General features: G+C 39.0%; 1 long non-coding RNA gene across 1 annotated transcript in view; it reads right to left on the bottom strand.

Annotated features, from left to right (window-relative positions):
* LOC147497285 (uncharacterized) overlaps positions 1 to 14,706 on the bottom strand; it is a 35,799-nt gene extending 21,093 nt beyond the window's left edge. The window contains exon 1 of the long non-coding RNA XR_015196901.1: positions 14,596 to 14,706. This is a non-coding gene — a long non-coding RNA (uncharacterized LOC147497285). The remainder of the gene's footprint in view (positions 1 to 14,595) is intronic.
* Between the last annotated feature and the right edge of the window lie 7,679 nt (positions 14,707 to 22,385).

The following is a 22,385-nucleotide window of genomic DNA, read 5'->3' on the forward strand; positions in this document are numbered from 1 at the left end:
AGCTACCATTAACAAAGAGCTAAGCTTTGTTTTTATACATCCAGATCCAAAAATCGTGCATGGGCTTGGAGCCATGTTTTGGGCCAGAGAATCAGGCCCAAAACCCAATTCTTTCAGTCCAAAAAGGCCTCTTCAGCTGCAGTTGGCTTCAGTAGACTTTTCGTCCACTTCTACTCCTCTGATTGGGTGAAGGCTTGGTCCATTGGAAAGCTCTTTCCGAGCCGGTTGTTTTGACATAAGGTAGGCCCAATTCCAAGGTCTGAGTCGAAAGATATGGTCTTCGGAAGTTCTGCTATCTTTGTGCACTGTTTCTGCCTGCGTGGACTTTGAATTTTCATCTTTTGACCAGGCTTTACAAAGGCTTCGTCTTCTTGAATCTTGGCCTTTAATCACCGAACTCCTTAGTAACCAACCATTGCTCCTTTATCTCATCAAAGTGGCACATTCCTGCACATAATTGACTTTGAAGCCTGAAATACATAAAAACACGTAATCAGTATTAACTCTTACTTATTACTCACATAATTGGTCTAAAAGTATGACTGCTAAGGGGTTAAAACTACAGTTTTGGGCTCTTATCAATATGCATAATAATCAATCATCTATGATACAAATATATATACAATGAGTAATACTATGAAATGTCTAGCAGGTTCGTTTCTGAAACTCGGAATAGCGTCATTAAGTAGGTCCTCACATAAATGTCAATACAAAAACCACTCTGATTTTTCCGCTCACGTTTCGCTACTCCAGTGTGCAGTGGGCACACTTTACCTTACAATCTCAATGATAACAAGGAAGCCGGAGTCGATCAAATACATCTGCCACTTACTATCACACTAACCTATTCCTAATTGAGCTAGAGGTCTTTATTAGGTGTTGCGGGGATTAGGAGATGGTTTAAGAAGGAAGGAAATGGATATTCAAAAGGACAAGTCTGAGATAGTAGAGTCTTCATATTATGTAACTTAGAGAAAATATTATTATTTACTTTTGCTTCTATACTTTGTTTCCATCCTTAGCCATATTTTTTTTTCTTTTTCTTTGGCTTTTGACTCCTTTTATTCTATTTTTTTGGAGTTGTTATTTTATTTCTATTTTTATTTTTCTTTTCTTTGGATGGGAACTTCTTTTCTTTATTTTCTGAAGCAATTAACTAACTTTTGTTTACACCGGTTTTTCTATTCATCTTTCTTCCTCATTCTATTCTCAGACTTATTCTAGATTGGGTAGGTTGATTTTTTTTTTTTATTTTGTTTGTTTTTGTAATAGGGTAAAGGATTTGTGGTTTATGAAAGGCTAAAGAAAGGCTTAGAGGGGCGACTAGCGGAAAATAATTCATAGGTTTGAATTTCTGGCTATATCGATCCAAAGAGGGCCTAAATTCTCGCTTAGGATATGGTTTAGTGATCAAGCAAGTGGACGTGTGATTTCTCTATCCGGATTTTACTTCTCCCTTGTGCCATTTCTCAAATGTTTCGCTCATATAGGCTTTAGGCTATATTCTCACAGTATTTGTAGAATAAGTACTCTAGCCTAGATTTCAGAAACTTACTGCTAACAATCATAGATACTCATGTAATATATTTATAGATAGATGCAAAGATTATTACCTACATATTAACCCAAGTTTCTAACAATTATTCTGATGCAAAAACTACGTGAGACTTCTAGATCGTTAAGAGCATAAAGAAAGAAAACAATACCAATATTCCTAAGTGTATAGCCTAACTTATTTATTTATATTTTTGAAAATTTTTGAATTTTTTTGAAACTTTAACTAGAAAACAAATGCATATTATACATATCTATATCCTAACAGATGCCTTAATTACACGTGTTTCTATGCCCCCAAACAAGAATCATGTTTTGTCCTCAAAGTATTGTAAATAAAGAGGGTAGGTAAAATACCATTGAAATGTGTGAAATTCAGGAACATCTGCAAAATAAAGTTAGAACGTACTAATATAGGAATAAAAGTCGTATGAACTCTATAAGAGTTCCACCCATTATGGGGTTAACCGAATTAAATTGCTTGGAACATAAGCGGACACTAACAAAACTAAAACTTACCTTATCTCTGTTTAAGCATCCTCTTCCTCGTCGATTGAGGCGAGGTTCCTTCGCATCCCCGCCCGGTCCATTGTAATTTTCCAAGCTTGCCGCCAGTTATCATCTACTAATGCTAACCTGTTAAGTGTTATCATGTCGATGGGATGTGCGGGGCAACCAAATGAGGCTGCACCGCCATCCCGCCAAGTCATTATTCGCGAACGAAGCGAACCACCCGATTGGTGGGTCTCATGACTTCAACCCTTTCCAATCTGTGAATTGTGCACAAAATACATGTAAACAAACTACGCATGATGCGGCTTACTAACTAACAGGCATAAGAAGATACTTACGCCTCATGGTTTGGGCTCTCTTAAGACTAGCGACTAATAGTCGGGGAATGTCATATCGGCGACGCCCTCGCCTAAAGCGAGGAAAATGTCACCAGCCAGATCTTGTTTGCAGAAATGAAGCGCCATTCCCCAAAATATTCATCGGGATGAATAACATGGTGGTGCCTATGTTTAGGGAAAGGCTACCAAGGGCAATGTTATATAGCCCCGGTCCATTACTCGAAATACCCTCCCCATAATACTCATGGAAATATGTATAATCATAAAGATATGCATTATCGGTCATATCGCCCATGTGTGAACAAGATCAGGTATTGGTAATCCACGAAACTAGAGCGACCACATTTTTATCGAATTGATGTGTCGGTCTTCGACTCTGACAGAGAATTCTTGTTCTCCATCCCCGTTATAATAGAATTTAACATGGTCGTAGAAATAAGCGATGGTTGTGGTGAATATGAATCGTCATCACTTACCGGTAGATGACACCATCCTAATGCAGGATTCTTTAGCCGGAACCAATGTCCATAGGTCACCGGTGCCCAACACATCTTTGAAGGACTGTTCAGGTATGACTATAGGAGATGTCATCACAATAACTCTTTGAATAGCTCCACAAAAATCCTGGAATGACCGTCTGAAAATTGGAATTTTCCGCGTTAACAGAAGGCAGGGCGGGGGTGCGCTCACATAAGGCGCGGTTGCGCTCGTGTGTTAATGCTTTTACAGTGTTTTGGGCGCGGGTCGCGCTCTGACAAAATTTTTCGAAAATGGAAAGGGCGCAGGCGAGCTCATAAGTGCTGAACCCGGAGTTTAGAGCAAAAAGAAAGAAAAACTTGGAGTGGAAGGTGCGGGATGATAGTGGGATGTAGTGTGGTTTGTTAGTGTAGAAAGAAAGGAGTTTAAATAGGTTCTGAGCTACCAAAACGAATCGGGAAGTTCCCAAATTTGTTTGAAGGCAATTTCCGGAAATAGGAAAATTCCAAAACAGAAAACGGAAACAAACCATTTCCATGATTTTCTAAAAATCCTGGTATCTTTCATACTGGATTTAGAATAGTAACTTCTAAGCTCTCCTAGATTTCATGCTAGCAACAAACAAATCATAGATATGCCGATATCGGCCAAATTATCAACCTTTCCTCCAAGACAACTTAACAGCAGATGATCATATAACGACTTATGCTTGGTATAAATATTTCCACCCCCAAACAAGTCGGGAAGGTGGGATTAATGATAAAACAAGCATTACTCGAAAATAACCAATTATATTAGAAATAAAATTTAAATCCAAACAACATTAAATAAACACATTACTATTTAAATTTAACTACTGAATTAGAATTCAACTAATAAAATGAAATTAGGAAATAACAGTGAACTCCAACTGGGGGTGAACACCTAGTTAATGATGATGATGGGCCTGGGATGGAGATTGGCTTGAACCATTCGGTCTTTTGGCGACGCTCATGCACGGCCGGACTCGGCTGAAACAGAGTCCTCCACGGGTGGCATGCGTCGTAGCATCTCTATTCGAACAAAGCGTTGGGCTTCCATCTCGGTTCGAAAGTAATCTTGGGTTTGTTGATTACGGTGGATAGTCTCCATGTTAGACAAGATATCGTCGGAACCCCTTCGAGCATTTCAAATCTGCTCTCGAAGGTTCCCTTGCTTCTTTTGAACTACAATCTGTCTATCTCGGATATTTCCACAAATACCATAAACGCACCACAAGGCAGTTTGCAACACTTGCATGCGTTCTAAATTAGAATTAGAATTATCTAATGCATCTTCATCCAGACATGTCATATCTTCCCTTTCATCCTCTGACTCAACCATTTTTTCTTCAGACAACGGCCAAGTCTCTTGGATGCAATCCGTATAGATACTTGCATTAGAATGCAATTTGATCTTAATAGGAGTAGATCTTGCGAGAGCTCTAAAGGAGAGCATGATCTTAGTGATCAATACGGGAAGAGGCGCCAAGCTCTTCCCCACTCCTCGAATCACATTAAACATTAAATCAATGATGCAGAAATTATACTTCTTTGTTTGCAAAATCCAGAGAACGTGCAGACATTGCAGGCCGATATCACTGACTTTGTCTTTCCCGAGGACGTTCCTACCAATCCACTGAGCTCTGACCCGGTTGATTGGTTTCGTGGTGGTGGCGGACGAATGAGATGTCGATTGTATTCACCCTCGGACAAGTATCCTTCATCAAAGCGGGAACTCCGGTATCTTTGGGATTCCGAATTGTCGTTACCGAGTTGCTTTCAAAGCCGTAATTTCTATGATTCGGCCAACAACCGCCGTTACTTCCCTCCTTGTTCCTCCTAACTTTATGAAAATCCTATCCCCTTCCAATTCTCGCTTTTTATAAAACTGTTCTACCAAATCATAGTGATAGAACTCCTCAGTCGAGTACCACAGTCCGTTCCAATGCCTCTTTATCATCTCCGCGTCATAAAATGGCACGAAACTGTCGTAAACAAACGCGCGTTCCGGCAAAATTCTACGTCGTAGCGCCATTGAAGTTTTGTTAGACAACTAATGGTTTTGTAGACTGTGGGGGAGGCGAGTTTGAAGAAAACAACTAAAAACAACGTAGGTGGCGGTGGTGGCGGTGGTTTAGAGAAGATTTTAGGTGGATTTGATTTTCTTGGTATATGTTTAGTTAGGTTTCCTTCTCTCTCTCTATTTTTTTTATTTTGGTTTTCCAGGTTTGATTTAAAATAGGTAACCGGTGGTATTGAACTAGAAAGAAAGAAATCGTGCTTTTTTTCTGGGAAGGAAGGAGACGCACAGTCGTGCGCCCGGTTTGGGCCCAAGCCCAATGTGAATTCCGAAATTTTTCGATTTTTCGCGCAACTTCAAATTCAATTTGCCGCTTCGTTACTGGCCCGATTTTGGCGAATGAGTTATGGAAATGATCAGTAGAGAATTTCCAATCCAATGATCCATAAAATATTCAATTCCAACCATGGGTGACGTATAAGAGGGTGGAAGAATGCCTCAAAGTGCGTGTGTGACGTCAGTTATGCGAACGAAGGAAATCTAAGTTTAGATTACGTCAACCCAATTGAACTACAAGTAATAGGCCTAAGCAACACAAATGGAAAGTTCGAGCAATCCAGATGGAAATATCGACTGCCCAACCCCAAACAAATTTTTAACAAAAAATTTTTAACAACAAATTTTTAACAAAAAATTTGTTTAAAACGTGGGTTGTCTAAAGTCAGATTCCCAAGACTTGTTGGATTGCTATTTCTATGATTTTAGAGTTTTTATTTTTATTTTTTTTTATTTTTTATAAGTTTATTATAAGAAACACGAAAAACAATAAATACATAATTCACCCCATAGAGGAACATGACTCAAAACCGAGAAAACATGCAAAAGTCGGCGTGAATTATGTTAACCGTGGACTTAGGATCCGGTACTTACAGACCACACACTCCATAGAGAGGGCCGGTTACCTGAATGGTGCACTTACCACTATATGGGAGTGAAAGGAAGTACACCAAATGACAAGGTCGATCCTCATAGATTGTGGTCCTGTAAAAGGACTTCTTCTACATCGGGGGGGCGAATGCGTGAAAATGTTTTAACCGTTGACCATTAAGTTGAAAGGTGCTTTGTTGTCATTTGGATTTACCAAGGTGATTGCCCCGTAAGGGGTGACTTGATAACGAAGGGGCGGACCAACGGGTTTTTAGTTTGCCTGGGAAAACATGTAGACGGGAGTTATAAAGCAAAACCTTTTGATCGACCACAAACTCTTTGCGCAAGATATGCTTATCATGAACACGTTTCATGTTAGCTTTATAATCCCAGCGAGATCGCACGAATCGCTACGGATTTCTTCAAGCTCATTCAATTGCAACTTGCGTTTGACACCTGCCTCATCAATATTGAAGTTAAGGCTTTTTATAGCCCACAGAGCACGGTGCTCTAATTCAACGGGCAAATGACATGGTTTCCCAAATACAAGTCTAAAAGGAGACATACCTATAGGAGTTTTGAAAGCAGTTCTATACGCCCATAAGGCATCCGATAGACGCTTTGACCAGTCTTTCCTATCAGGGTTTATAGTTGTTTCTAAAATCTTTTTGATTTCCCTATTAGAAACTTCTACTTGTCCGCTAGTTTGTGGATGATAAGGAGTTGCTACTTTGTGTGTAACTCCATACTTTTTCACTAGGGATGCAACAACTCTGTTGCAGAAATGTGTCCCACCATCACTAATGATGGCTTTAGGAATGCCAAACCGACAGAAAATATATTCTTTAATAAAAAATATAACGGTCTTATGGTCATTGCTACGGCAAGCTAGGGCCTCTATCCATTTAGACACGTAGTCCACGGCAACTGGACTATAAATGAAACCGTGGGAAACTGGGAAAGGACCCATGAAATCAATGCCCCAAACGTCAAAAATTTCTACTATCAAGATTGGATTTAATGGCATCATATTACGCCGTGATTAAGCCCAAGTTGTTGGCAACGAATACACGCTCTTGCAATGCACTTGGGCATCCTTAAAAGGGTAGGCCAATAAAATCCACATTGAAGAACTTTAGCGGCTGTTTTCATCCCACTAAAATGGCCACCACACTCTTTGTCATGGCAGAGCGGTAGAACTTCATTGTATTCCCAATTGGGGAATACAACGCATTTAATAATCGATCGAAGACAATACTTAAAAAGGTAGGGCTCATCCCAGTAGTATAACTTAACTCGGCCAAAACTTCTTACGTTCATTTCTTGACCAATTATAAGGCATAACATCAGCCGCTAGATAATTTACAATGTCAAAGATACCATGGTTTGAAAAAATGGCATCTGGATGCTCATCGGAAAAGAGTCCGGTATGGACTCTTAATCGATCGATCGTCGTTTGTGAGTCTAGATAGGTGGTCGGCAACCACGTTTTCGACCCCTCTTTTTGTCCTTTATTTCTAATGTGAACTCTTGCAGGAGAAGGATCCATCGGATTAATCTACGCTTAGCATCCTTCTTCGCAAGAAGGTACTTTAAGGTTTGCATGGTCCAGTGTGTAAACTAAGGTTTTAGAACCAACCAAATAAGGATCGAAACTTATCTAAAGCATAAATGACGGCTAAGAATTCTTTTCGGTAGTTGAATAATTCCGTTGAGCATCGTTTAATGTTTTACTAAGCGTAATAAATAACAGTGGACTTATTATCTAGTTTTTGTCCCAAGATCGCACCAACTGCATAGTCACTAGCATCACACATGAGTTCGAAAGGTTTAGACCAATCGGGAGGCTGTATAATTGGTGCGAGAGGTTAGAGGCGGCTTTTAAAGTTTCAAAAGCACGCTTACGGTTAAAATTAAAATCAAAGATTGCATCTTTCAAAAGCAGATTAGTTAAAGGCCTAGCTATTTTCGAGAAGTCTTTAATAAATCGCCTATAAAACCTGCATGGCCTAGAAAGGCTCTAATATCACCGGACAATCCGTGGTTTTAGGTAGAGTCGCTATCTTATCTAGTTTGGCCTTATCTACTTTGATGCCATCACTAGATACAATGTGACCTAGTACTATGCCCTTTTTAACCATGAAATGACACTTTTCCCGGTTTAAAAGAGGCTCTTTTCTTCACACCGTGTCAAAACCTTAGATAGGTTAGACAAGCGGTCGTGAAGGAGTCTCCATAGATAGAAAAATCATCCATGAAAACTTCCATAAAAGCTCTACCATGTCACTAAATATATGAAGCATACACATTTGGAAGGTTCGGGGAGCATTACAAAGGCCAAAAGGCATTCGTTTATAGGCATACGTTCCAAAGGGACATGTGAAGGTAGTCTTTTCTTGGTCATCAATATCAATAATAATCTGAAAATATCCTGAGTAGCCATCCAGAAAACAATAAAAAGCGTGACCAGCTAGGCGTTCGAGCATTTGATCTATAAAAGGTAAGGGAAAGTGATCCTTTCGTGTCATTGCATTTAAACGTCTGTAATCAATATAGATCCTCCATTTCATAGGGCCTTGTGTGACAACATAGTGACCTTTCCCGGTACGTACCATGGTAACCCCCGATTTCTTAGGAACTACATGAATGGGGCTTACCCCCATTCTATATCGAGATGGGGTATATGATACCGCGATCGAAGTAATCGTAAGACTTCTTCCCTAACTACCTCTTTCATGGCTGGGTTCAAGCGACGCTGAGGTTCGTGAGAAGTCTTCGCGTTATCCTCCAAATGGATAGCGTGAGTGCAAATATTAGGGTCAATTCCCTTAATGTCGGCTAGGGACCAACCGATTGCAGACCGATGTTCCTTAATCACCCGGATTAAACTTGTCTCTTCATTCTTAGATAACAGAGAAGATATAATTACCGGATGACTACCATCCGGATCGAGTTGAATATATTTTAACTCTGGGGGAAGGGGTTTAAGCACTGGGGTGGAAGGAAAATCAATAGATGTTTCGTCGGGGTCCTCATTTTGCATAATGAATACTTGCTTAGGTAGCAAGTCTTCATACTCAATATGTGGAGCAACCGAAGTGTCTACAATTGGGGTGGACTCAAGGATGGTGTTGACTTCCTCTAAGTAGGAGTCATTTAAAAAATCTGACTTTCCAAAAGAAAGGAATTTGTACATATTATTTTCAGGAAACGTGTTGTTAAAATAATCTTGAGCTAAGCTCTCGATCATGCTAACCTCCCCATCTATAGACGGATCGGTAATTGTTTCATCATTTTAAAACATTTACCTCAACCGTAAGATGGCCAAAAGATAAGGACATCTTACCATCAGCGTAATTTATAAAGGCGTTGGCGGTTGCTAAGGGAGCCCTAAGATGATCGGTGCGAGTCGTGGCGACTTACATTGTATCGAGGATAACAAAATCAGCGGGATAGTAAAAATCCACGAACCTTAACAAACACGTTTTCCACTACACCCTTAGGATACTTAATTATTTTGTCATGCGCTAATTGCAAGCGTTATTTTTGTAGGTTGCATTTCTGTAGAACTATTTGTTTATACAAATAATATGGGAGTAAGTTAACACTTTCGCCCCTAGGTCTAATAATAACGGTCGCCGTGTGGGAATCTCCTAGGGTGCATTTTATGGGGCGACCGGGGTCCTTGTACTTAACAATTCCATTATTTTTCGGATAAAGTTGGGAATTGTTAGGTTAGAAAAGCGTCTTTAGGTATGTTGGTCTTACGCCTAGTAGTGCACAACTCTTTAAGAAACTTAGCGTGATTAGGTAGCTTTTTAATAGCTTCGAGAAAAGGAAGGTTTATCGTTAGATTCTTGAAAACGTTCCTAATCTCCTCAAAGTTTGTATCCCTGGTTAGCATGGCTAACTTCTGAGGGAATGGTTGTTTTGCTCTATATTTAGCGTATGGCTCAACTTGATGTGTTACCTTGGCTTTCTGTTTCTTAGGTTGTGGTTTAACTTGTACCTCTACTGTGGTAAGCTCTTCAGTTTCTATTTCGGTATCTAGTTCGATATCCGGTGTAGGGAGTACTGATGGGGTAACTATAGGCATAGTTACTTTGTTATCAACCACTCTTCCGAGCGGAGAGTGGTGATGGCATTCAAAGTCACCTACTATTATTGTTTTCCGTACTAGTATTACCGTTTACCTCAAAGGAAAGGCGTGTTTGTTGTTTTAGGATTTGGTATAGCTTGTCCTGGAAACACGCCTTTTGGTTGGGCTTTCTCTTGGGCTAATTGTTGTATGCCCTGATTTATGGATTGTAAGATCTGTTGATTTGATTGAGTCATTGATTGGAAAAGTTGTTGGGTAACCTGTATAAAGGCGTCGATACGGTCCGGTTGTGTAGGTGTAGTAGTCACAGGTGGTGCGACTGGAACTATCTCACGTTGATTATTTATGGGTGGGTTTTGATAGTTACTATTGTTAACCGGAACGATACCTCTATTGGTATTATAACTATTATAATTACTCTGACCTTGTGCTACACCTTGTCGTGGTTGCGCTTGGTTGTTATAATTATTATAATTTCCTTGACCTTGTCCCTGTCCTTGCCTAGGTGGAGCTTGATTATAGTTGTTTGCTTGCCTAACATTTTGGTTATTAAACCTTGGAGGTGTAACTTGTTGATTGTTTCGCCAACTAAAGTTGGGATGTTGTCTCCATGGGGCATTAGGAATAGGATAGTTATTAATGGAGCAAACATTATCTTGCTCTACTTGTTGTTGTTCATAGGCGAGAGGACAATAGGAGTCAGGGTGCTCAGGACTCAAACAGAAATTACATGGGTTGGAGTTGACATTCATGACGGGGATAGGCTTTTGTTGAATAGAAATAGCCTCAACCTTTTTAGTTAGTGATTCGATTAAATTTTTAAGTTCTGGATCGGGTTTCATCTCAAACATACCGTGGCTTTAACTGTTGTTGAAGAAGAACTAGCGAGGCGGGGGATATCATCCTCCCCATTGTTATTGCGTTTAGTTTGTTCTTCTAAAAATTTGTAAGCCTCGAGGCTCCTTTACTTAGGAAACTACCCCATTCATTATGTCAAGGACTTCTTTATGGTGATGTTGAAGTCCTTTGAAAAAGGCACGAACTAGCGTGTCTTTTGCTAGGTTATGGTGTGGACACTCTATAAGCGGATCGGTGAACGATTCAAGCCTCGAAAATGATCGTGAGGATTACGGGAAAAATGAATTTTGGAAAGCATCTCATCCGTCTTTAGGGGTGGGTAAAATGTTCCATAAATAGTTGAACAAGTTTAGCCAACGAGTCCACGAGTTAGGCTTGGGCGGTTAACCAAGATCTTTGCCTTATCGGCTAAGGTGAAGGGAAATACCCTCGGTTTAATTTGTTCCGCACCAACCGTAGGATGATGGAATGTTGTAAGAACTTGTTCAATCCTACGACGTGTGTTGGTAAGGTTTTCATGGCCTAAACCATGGAAAGCGGGTAACAAATTAAATATGTTTGGGGATTCAAAAATCCCCTTTGGGTCCGCTAGAAGCGATGCAAGATTTAGGGCTATCGCTCAAAGCTTTGTAGAAGTCGAAGAAGAGGAGTCTCTCTTTCTTCAATTATGTCGAGGTATGGTTGGTGGGATAGTAGTTAGAGGTGTAGTGATTGGTATACTTGATATGTTTGTTTGTTGGCCGGTTAATTACGTTCGGTGTTTTTCTCGACCGGACCTTAATCTCATGCAAGTCTAAGTCTAAACACGAAAACAATCCAAACAATCTTGATATATTAGTATGAGCCTCTAACGGAGATGTGAGGTATGGAAGAAAAGAATACGATAGTGTCCTTGCTTCGGCTTTATGAATAGCGTCTTGTTTTGTTGTAGAAATCCGGAAATTTTTTCGGAGGCGGTGTGCTTTCGGATAGGTAGCAGATGAGCGCCTTGTTCGATGACTTAGCGTGGTCGCGGTTCGGTGGGTGGTCGCACTCATGGTCCAATAAAATAGGGCGGGTCACGCCGGTGGTGTGGTGGTCGTCGCTCGTGGTCGAACTATAGAGGCGGAGCGCGCTCACTTACAGCCGGTCGCGATTTCGGTGTAAATTTGTCGGAACTTTTTCAACGCTGAACGGATAACCACAGTATGAATCAAACAAGGGTGGGCGGGTTTAATGGTACTTAAAAATGACTAATTCTACTATGAAAACAATGCTAAAGTGCAACTAAGATGGCAGCGGCGCCATTTGATAATTGATAAAATTTGAATAGTCTACCTACGAAATGAACGATGAAACTCAAAACGTAAGTAAACTAAAACTATCTTATGATCCTATGTTTATCAAAGTTTTCTCTACTCTCAATCTTATGAGATATAGTGGAGTAGGAAGTCCGTTCCACTCCTAGTGCTCTAGCATGGAATTGTTTTCTAATCTAATTAATCGGTCTTTAAGTCAATGAGAGCTTTACGAAGGTGTGTATACTACGATACCTATATGAAATTGATTATGTTGAATCTAACTACGAATGCTATGGAAATATGATTGTGAAGGTGTGTATACTACGATACCTATATGAAATTGATTATGTTGAATCTAACTACGAATGCTATGGAAATATGATTGTTTTGAATCTAGATAAAGGATTAGAGGGGAATTGAATCCACCTCGAATCCAACTTAATAGCCTAGCATAGATTCTTGTATCTCGATTCTTACATTCTTACGGCAAGAAATTCGAGTTCTAATCCCTAGTGTTCATGTGATTTCTACCGAGTACTAACTAGCATGTGAGGTCGTCCACCCATTCTCATGGCGAATCACGACCTTCTAGATTGGAATAGACTCTACAATGCTTCTACACTATACCACTAAGTTTTCATCAAGACTTCATCAACCCCTCTAATGGAGGTTTTAGCCTTGAATCATTCCGCAATCATTTCCATATGAATCTAAACTAAACATATTATCAAGATTCGAAATTTACTAATCTAATTAAACATTGATTAAATTCTAATTAACAACGAAGAAATGGTAACCAACAATAATTAGGTCGTCCACTTCTGCTCATCTGATTGGGTCAAGGCTTGGACCATTGGAAAGCTCTTTCCGAGACGGTCGTTTTGACATAAGGTAGGCCTCATTCCGAGGTCTGAGTCCAAAGATACGACCTTTGGAAGTTCTGCTGACTTATGTGCTGTTTCTGCCCGCGTCGACTTTTCAGCTTTTGACCGGGCTTTAGAAAGGCTTTGTCTTCTTGAATCTTGGCCTTTAATCACGGAACTCCTTAGTAACCGACCTTAGCTCCTTTATCTCGCTAAAGTGGCACAGTTCTGCATATAATGGACTTTGAAACCTGAAATGCATAAAAACACGTAATCAGTGTTAACTCTTAATTATTACTCACATAATTGGTCTAAAAGTATGACTGTTACAGGGTTAAAACTATAGTTTTGGGCTCTTATCATAAAGCATTAGGATAAAGAAAAGTAAGTAACTAGTATTTCATCAACAGGCATATAAATGGAGTTTAAGATTAGTAATGACTAAATTGGATGATGAAGTCTAACAACAAGATAAGATACTCCACTTTTTAAAATCTTGGTGCATTTGTAATGTGGTTTTGTTGTGGGCATCACCAATTGATGTACCCCCTACATCGCGGTGGACTTGATAAGACCTTAATACTACCATTTGTAGGCTTTCATTAGCTTTTCGTTTGTAACAAATCACGGAAGGCGATGTTGGCGTTACACTTTTCCTCTACGATATCGCAGAACCCACGGTCCATCCTCACCGTGTTGCGCTATACTAGTTGATTTGGAGGTTTTGTTTCGTGGGTGAAGAAGAACTGAATGGAACCGACGCCCGGGGAAGCCATTATGAAAGCAAATCCAAAACTAACACTTTTACCCCTTATTGCTCTTATCTTCTATGAAGTCTCCGGAGGACCTTTTGGGGTTGAAGATTGATCAAGGCAAGAGGGGTCCCCTTTTATCCTTGCTTGGTTTTTAATTTTTCCTCTACTTTGGAGTGTTCCGAAGCCCTTAGTTACAGCTGAACTCTTTACAAGCTATCCGAAAATGGCGGGTATGTTCTCTGAATTTCAGCAGCGTTTGGGCCCTTTTGGGGTTTTCAGGAAGGATTCTGGAAGTGGTTTAGTTGAGTTCTGGATAATGCACTTTACCCCATTTTGTTTCTGGATTACTTGAAACGTTTTTTCCCAATTTTCAACCGGTTGATTGCTCAAATTCCAGCTTTGTTGGGACTTATTGTGTCTTTGACATATTTGAATTACAGAGGACTCAATATTGTTAGGTTTATAGCTGTTTCCCTTGCCGCCTTCTCGCTTTTGCCATTTTTAGTAATGGGACTTCTTTCAATTCCTTGAATAAAGCCTAAAAAATGGCTAGTTGTTGATTTCAGTAAGGTGGATTGGAGGGGATACTTTAATAGTTTGTTTTGGAACTTAAATTACTAGGATAAAGCAAGTACATTGGCAGGGGAGGTACAAAATCCAAGCCGGATATTTCCAAAAGCTCTTCTTGGGGCTGTGGTTTTGGTGGTTTTACAATATCTTAAGGTAGTGCACGCTCTTATGGTATTTACTCCTAATTCAACCCATATTCTAATTCAATCGACACTCTAATTTGAGAGCCCAAACTAGCATTCACGATGACCTACTGTAAACCCAATACAAATAAGATGATTTATCAGCAAAAACTACCAATTAAAGAGTAGCATCACTAACCTTGAAAAGTTGGAGGCAGGCAGCCCAAAGTAAGTTCTTCAAACTCCACTGAATCAATTTTATATTTTGGAATTTGCTCAGCTATAATGGGCTTTGCAATATTCTTTGCAGTCTTGCTTGGATGGCCTAAACAACAAGCGTCAACAATTAACCCATCAAAAAGAGTATTAGAAGACACTTGCATGATTAATAATTTTATAAGCTTTAGCACACACCTTGTCCAGATAAGGCCACATGAGTTCAAACATTCCAATCAACCTGAAAATAGTTTAGAGGACTTTGAAAATCCATATTCATGGGTATAAGTTTCCTACATCTAGAGATACAGCTAAAAAGTTTTTCACGCTATTCTTGAACTCACGTTCTGAAGAAGTAATTCCTGGAGGACGTATGGTCATAACAATTATAGGTAGAAGAAGCTCAGATCCGTCTAGCAAGGAATGTTGTCATCTTTGGGAGTTGTTAGCCCAAGCACTATGTGAGATGGTCTCACAAGTATGTTAAATACATGTAAATAAAGGTAATTACAGATGATCATATCTGTGGTGTCTTGCGTGTCATATTCAAGATTTCAAGTACAAAAAGTAATTTTCATTGCATTGCATCTCGGATGGTGCAATGAAAATTGTGGAGAGCACTTATATCGTTCTAACAAGTAATAATCAAACAACTCAAAAAACAATAACAAACTCACCAAACCAGTCTTCTTTTCAAAGAATGACCCACTAACTCGAGCCTCACTTCTAGGACCAACATCTTTCCTAGTCTCCCACCACTAAACAAAAGTAAAGCCTCCTCGTCTTTTCGACGCCAATATCAACCCCCTTCCTTAATATGCCTCAAAAAGTAGTAGCCTGTCCGGGATGTTTTACGATAACTCTCTAAAAGCATGAATCCTCCTTATCAACTTTCCCACAACTACTACTAGTATAAACTGAATGACAAGCTTCCATAGCCTACTGACTTAATTCAAGCTAAATTTTAATTAGAAATCATCCAAAAAGGAAAAATATTGGTGTATGAACATTAGCGTGCAATTAAAACATAAGAAACCTACCTGTTCCAAAGATATGCTCTAAGAATAATCTTTGCAATAGCACCAGCTGCAACTCTACCAATGGTTTCCCTCGCAGAAGATCTACCACCACCCTACATTTCCAATTTTTAGCAATGTTAAAGAGTGTGCACAAAATTAGATTTACAACGAATCTGGCTACTAGAAAAAGAGGTCACCTACACTACTCTCACACCGTACTTGAAGTTATAGGTTGCATCTGCATGAGATGGCCTATAGGCTAGGGCCATTTCACTATAATCCTGAAAAAATAGAATACACGAGGAAAGTTAAAACTTGAACCATACTTTTGATGAGTGCAATAACATATTTATCATTGAGTGCATAGCCGTTTATTAAAATTTGACTTGCTTCATGAAATTTGAAATCATACAAAACCACATTTCTGAGAAAACTCACATTTCCCCTTTGATCGATTTGGCTACCGACATGAATTGGAGCCACGGTAGTGAATCACGTAGTAAAAAAACGATCTACATAATTTTGCGCAAATATATTAAGTTTTCATGAAAAGGAACACTAACCATCAACCACTCATCAGTTGATGGCACTACATCCACATAACCTAGTGACTCAATAGATACTTTCTTATACATATAGCCATCTTTGCACTTTAAACCATCAATAGTCTGACAAATCTGCCCGGTTTGTGGTCCACGCTTTAACTGTATATAATGGGCAAACTCACTGAGATATGAAGCAGAAAGAAAGATATGAAAAGTATATCAAGTGGAATTCATGTAGTTGCAATAAAGGAAGTACATACTCGAGATCCTTAGAGTTGATAACTCTAGCTGTTGGGGGCTCTTTGTTTATTTCTGATGGAGTTCTTAAGAGCCCTTCCGACTATCATAATCGCATCATGCAAACTTCGGCTCGGCCTCCTCAATAAACTGAAATGAAAGCAGAGGATGTTCATCAATGAGTAATTGTTAACACACGAGATTTATTTAGATCACACAATTACAGGTGTTCGGATACCTTATCGGCTCCACTTCTGAAGAACAATTGTTGCTATCCTACCGATGGACATCAACAAGCGTAGCATAAACCTGCAGAGAAGCTGTCCACCACTCTCCCTCCTCCTTTATCAGGGCTTAGGACCGGCAGTGCAAAGACTTTCATTACTTTGCACTGGCAGAGTTAAAAACGGGGTTGTTATCTCTTCAACCTGGAAAAAACAAAAAAACTTTCATAATATAACATTCTTATAAACCATCTAGCCATCATACCATCATAACAAGCTATAGTGCACAAGTTCGTTGTGTCATTCTTACATCTTGCAAAAGGCTCGTACCATTACGTACCGAGTCACAGGTCAGCATAAGAAAAAAAAAGTAGTCAAGAACCTCAAATATCAAGGGTTCAAAGTCAGTGAATGAGGAATTACCTCGAATAGTGTTAGTTCTTTTGCTTAACAGTATACGAGATATGTGGAGTCCCTAGCTAAATGCTTTCATTAAAGAGGTCCTAGTCTGCATCAACTCTAACCCAGGCATCGGAGATAGAAATGCCACCGAGGCCATAACCATCACTCCAAACACTATATCATAAAATCTAGCAAGGGCCTTGAGTCTCCCACCATCTGATAGCTAGCGAATGCAAGACGACCGAGAAAAGATCGATAGATTTTAACTTAGTAAAGTCAACAGCGATAACAATCACCACTATGTTGAACACAATGACAAGTAATTGAACAATTTGGTAGTAGTTGTGCTACTTTGAATCAAAATTTTCCGATCGAATATACCACTTTATAAATCCGACAACCACAACCACATAAATCCCGTGTAGCGGGTAAACAACAATCTTTGGTGCTTCCATGAGCAATCCCAAGGTGGTAGACTCTCCCATACTAAGGAAGAAGCGGAGATCTAGCATGATCGCTGAAAGATTCCTCTAGAAACTGGTTGTTCACAGGTGGTTCTGTTCCTCATACCACCACGTCTCCTGATAAGAGCCCAAAACTGTAGTTTTAACCCCTTAACAATCGTACTTTTAGACCAATTATGTGAATAATAAGTAAGAGTTAATACTGATTACGTGTTTTGATGCATTTCAGGCTTCAAAGTCCATTATGTGCAGAAATGTGCCACTTTAGTGAGATAAAGGAGAAAAGGTCGGTTACTAAGGAGTTCCATGATTAAAGGCCAAGATTCAAGAAGATAAAGCCTTCTTAAAGCCCGGTCAAAAGCTGAAAAGTCGACACGGAAAAGAAAGCGACACACAAGTCGTGAGAACTTCCGAAAGCCGTATCTTTGGACTCAGACCTCGGAATTGGGCCTACCTTATGTCAAAATGACCGGCTCGGAAAGAGCTTTCCAATGGTCTAAGCCTTGACCCAATTAGAGAGTATAAGTGGACGAAAAGTCTGTGGAAGCCAACTGCAGCTGAAGAGGCCTTTTTGGACTGAAAGAATTGGGATTCTCTGGCCCAAAACATGGATCCAAGCCCATGCACGATTTTTGGATCTGAACATATAAAAACCAAAGCTTAGCTCTTTGTTAATGGTAGATAGTTAGGTTAGAAAATAAATTAGGTTAGGATAAGAAAAGTAGCCATTAAACTTTAGTTCTAGATCTAGTTTTACATTAATTAATTAGTTTTTATTCTTGCCTTAAATTTAGTATTAAATTATTATTATTGCTATTCATTAGATAAATAAAGTTAATTAGTTCTCCATAATCTAGTTTCATTTTCATTTATTTATTAGCTTAAATCCTTAGATTTACTTATTTGTCATTATTAGTTTAATTCAATTATTGCATGAGTAGTTTCGAATTGAGTTTAAACAAGTAAAGTTCAAATCTTTATATTATGTCTTGTTTAGATTCCATGAGAAATGATAGTTTAATGACTCTAGGCTAACCCTCCATTAGAGGGGTTGAGGAAGCCTTGAAGAAAACTTGATTTTGTTAGCTTAGAATTTGTCCTGATAATCTATTCAATTCTAGAAGTAATTAGTTTACCATGAGAATGGGTTTAATGCTTCACATGCTAGTTATTACTTGGTAGAGATTGCCATGAATAGTTAGGGATTAGATTTACCAATTGTTATGCGATAACATTTCAATTTGGAGTGCGACAGTTCTTGGTTAGTAGATTAAGTAGAGTTAAGGCGGAATCAATCCCCCTAATTCCTTATCATAGAGTCCAGTTAGTATTTCTGTAGTTGAATTATCGTATCTTGTTAGTATAAATTGAATCCGTAGTATAATCATAGAATAGATATTTCATATAACACATTACTCTCACCATTGTTCCTTGTGTCGAGTAGTTGAATTTTATTTAAGTCTTGAAGGTTTAAAAGTGGAACGAATCCTGACTCTCTGATATTACTTCATTATTGAGAGTAGGAATATTGATATAAACACGTATTTACGTATTTTAATTATTTGTGTTTACGCATAGATAGTTAGAATACGTAAAATAACTGTTATCAAATGGCGCCGCTGCCATCTTAATCTCGTTCAAGACAAGAATTCAATTGCTTGAATCCAAGGGGCAATCCCCCATTCTCTACCCACCCACCCTTTTAATTTTTCATTCTTGTTTCTTGAATTTTTCGGAACCGTTCTTTGTTTCAGGCATAGGGGCTCTTGGATTCACAGAGAAAAACACTGCTGTGAAGGTATTTCTAAATTTTCGAAAATTCTGAAAATTTTCATACATATTATTTAATGTGTTGTTGATTTATTGGAATATTTTCAGATTTTTCAAAGTTGTTTTACCTTGTGAAAAAAATACGATCTTTACAGTGCTGCATTTCAGTTTTCACACCGTATGTTCTTGAAAAACAGACGAGTAAGATTACTTAGGGAGTTCTAAAACTTCTATAATTTTTACAGGAGTATTTATCCTAACTAAGGAGTTTGTAGTAAAAATTTGATGAGTTTTTATTTGTTTTGACCTCCTAAATAGTAGAGTGTTTCCAGTGTGTTTCTGCAGTGTTGCAAACACTTAATATCTGGAACACCAGCCAATAAGGAGAGGTTGTACAACTCCAATTGCTCTAAATTTTTTACAGGAACAATTAGGATCTGTCAGGAGTCTTTAGTAAAAATTTGGAAATTTTTGGATTTGCTTTGAAGGGTTAACCATTCGGTTGTTTGTATTGTGTCCGAAAACCGTTTCGCAAACTTTGGGGAGCAGTAGAGGGACTTTCACAACTCCGATTGATCTGAAATTTTACAGGCTACTTGATAGACGTCTTAGAAAATTACTGTAAAAATTTCAGATTTTTTGAAGTATGATAAAAGGCCTAAACCTTGAAAACCCTGGAGCGCGACCCGCGCCCAAACCGAGCGCGACCGCGCCCAAAACACTGGACATTCGACAAAACAGAGGGCACTCGCACCCTCAAGGGAAAATTCAGTGTGAACAGCCCAATTTTCATAGGTAAATGCAAATTTTTATGTCTTCAAGTTACTCAGTGTTTCTAACTTGTTAAATACACTGAGATCGCGTATACAAGACACTATTCAAACGCGTAGCAAGGAGGCATTCAGGTACTCCTTCTTCCACTCCCCGCCTCTTCTGTCAGAGGAGTTTTAATTCTAATATAATCAGGCTTGTTTTTCATAAAAATAAATACCACACGCCTATCTAGAAATGTATGCTTAGAGTTGTGGTTGCATATTAGTTGCCCTATAATATATTTGAAAAACCTATATGGCATATCAATATGTAGACCAACAATCATATGATAATTATGCAAACCCTTCACCATGTTCATGTTGTGGTAGTCCTGACCATTGGGCTTCTCAATTTTCAAATTTTTATAGTGACTCATACAATCAAGAGTTTTCTAGTCATCCAAACTATTCATGTAATTCCACCAATAACAATCAACCAGCCATTCAGCCTCAACCTAACCCATCACAGTACGACATCAACCAGAGTCACTCAAATGCCAATAACTATGACTATCAAACACCATACCAACCAGACCCACACCACCAAGCTTCCCCTCAGCTAACAACATTCGATGAAATAGTGGCCCAAAACAAAATAATACTTTAGAAAATAAACCGGAACCTAAAGATACTAGGTTCACCTACGCCAGACATTTCTACCATGCCAGAGATCGACACTATTCCCATAACTAACCCAGTCAACCTAGTTCACACCTACCCTACATTTCATGAACCATTACCTTAGAAGACCCTCCCATTAACCATGATATTAACTCCACACCCCACCTGGATGAGGAAATTCTTGTAGACAACTCTTTAGGACTAGTTTGGGATGACCACTCAAACTTGGCGATGGCTCGAGGAACTTCCAATCGATCCACTGACGATGAATATAATGATTACACTTTAGAAGATATTTATAAAGGTGTGACGAAGGAAGAATTTGATAACTATTGGCATTCTCGTAATATGGACCCTCCTGTTAAGCATGTCTAGGCCTTTGAGTTTGCTAACTGCACTCGGCTGGATGATGTCTCGACACATTTGAATGAGGCCATTGATGATACTTGTAGTGTTTTAGAGGAAGAGGGTGAGGACATGGAGATTAACAATTCAAATCTAAGGCATGAACAAGTTAATGTGCAAGAAAACGAGGAAGTTACATCTTTAGAGCAATGTGAATCTCAATTCAATTTGGTAGCTGAGGAAATAACAAGGAAAGAAATAGAGAAAAATCTTAAAGACAAAGCCACAAACCACAACTTTGTGGATTCAGCTAAGCCAGATGTAGAGTTCTTAAGAGCATGTGAGGATCCACCACCCGATGAACCACCAACCAACCACCATCCACCTGAGTTACCACCTCCTATAATCCAACCATCTACCACAACTAAGCCATCCATTCACCCACCATTTAAAAGGAACCTCGATTTTGCCCTTGAGCCAATTGCCTCAGAGACCATCTATAATTTTTTCAACCCTCACAATGAAGAGTGTTTGCTTAGCACACAATCCCATGAGTACACCATTCCGGTAATTGAGAGACAAGCTCTGACCGAGTGTAGTGAGAAACCTAGTTTGTCTTATTTTTCCTCATCTGAGCTTCATGAAAGACATCAGGATCCACACCTCATTCCCTTTTCACCTAAAGTATCGCTAATTCATCTTTTTGGTCATTCAAACTATTTAAAACAATTACAATATGATGGTTTGCATGTGTTCTTTGATAGGATGCATAAGTTTTCATTCCTTTGCTTACATGTTTGCTTCCAATTATACAACATTATTCTATTTGAGGGTGCATTTAGTATCATGTTTTTATGGCTAGACCCCCAACTCTTCCGACTATTTGTTTATAGTTGACCACGCATCATCCACTTTGTGCCACCCCAGTTTCATGCTTGTTTGGGGGTGTGCACAGTCTAGGGGAATCGGCGTAAAATGACCCCACATTAAGTCGGGAATCGACTTTAAAAGACCCACGTTTTAAAACAAATTTTTACAAACCTGTTTTCAAAAATTTGTTTGGGGGTGGGTGGGGTGTTTGGTTTTTCCATTCTTGATCACTCAAATTCCTATTCTTACCCCCAACCCCCCTCCCTTGAAGGGTAGCTAGGTTTCTTCTTGTTTGTTGTTTTGATGTTGTTTTTTTATTTTTTAGTAGATAGGATGTTACGTTGTTAAATTCCATAGTTAACTTTGAATTTGGTAGTTAAATGTTGTTTGAATTTCAATTTTAATATAATGTTGTTCTTTTCAAATTATGCATGAATTTTATTGCTAATCCCACCTTCCCGAAT

This window comes from Coptis chinensis, chromosome 5 (genome assembly GCF_015680905.1).
Source record: "Coptis chinensis isolate HL-2020 chromosome 5, ASM1568090v1, whole genome shotgun sequence".
NCBI lineage: Eukaryota > Viridiplantae > Streptophyta > Magnoliopsida > Ranunculales > Ranunculaceae > Coptis > Coptis chinensis.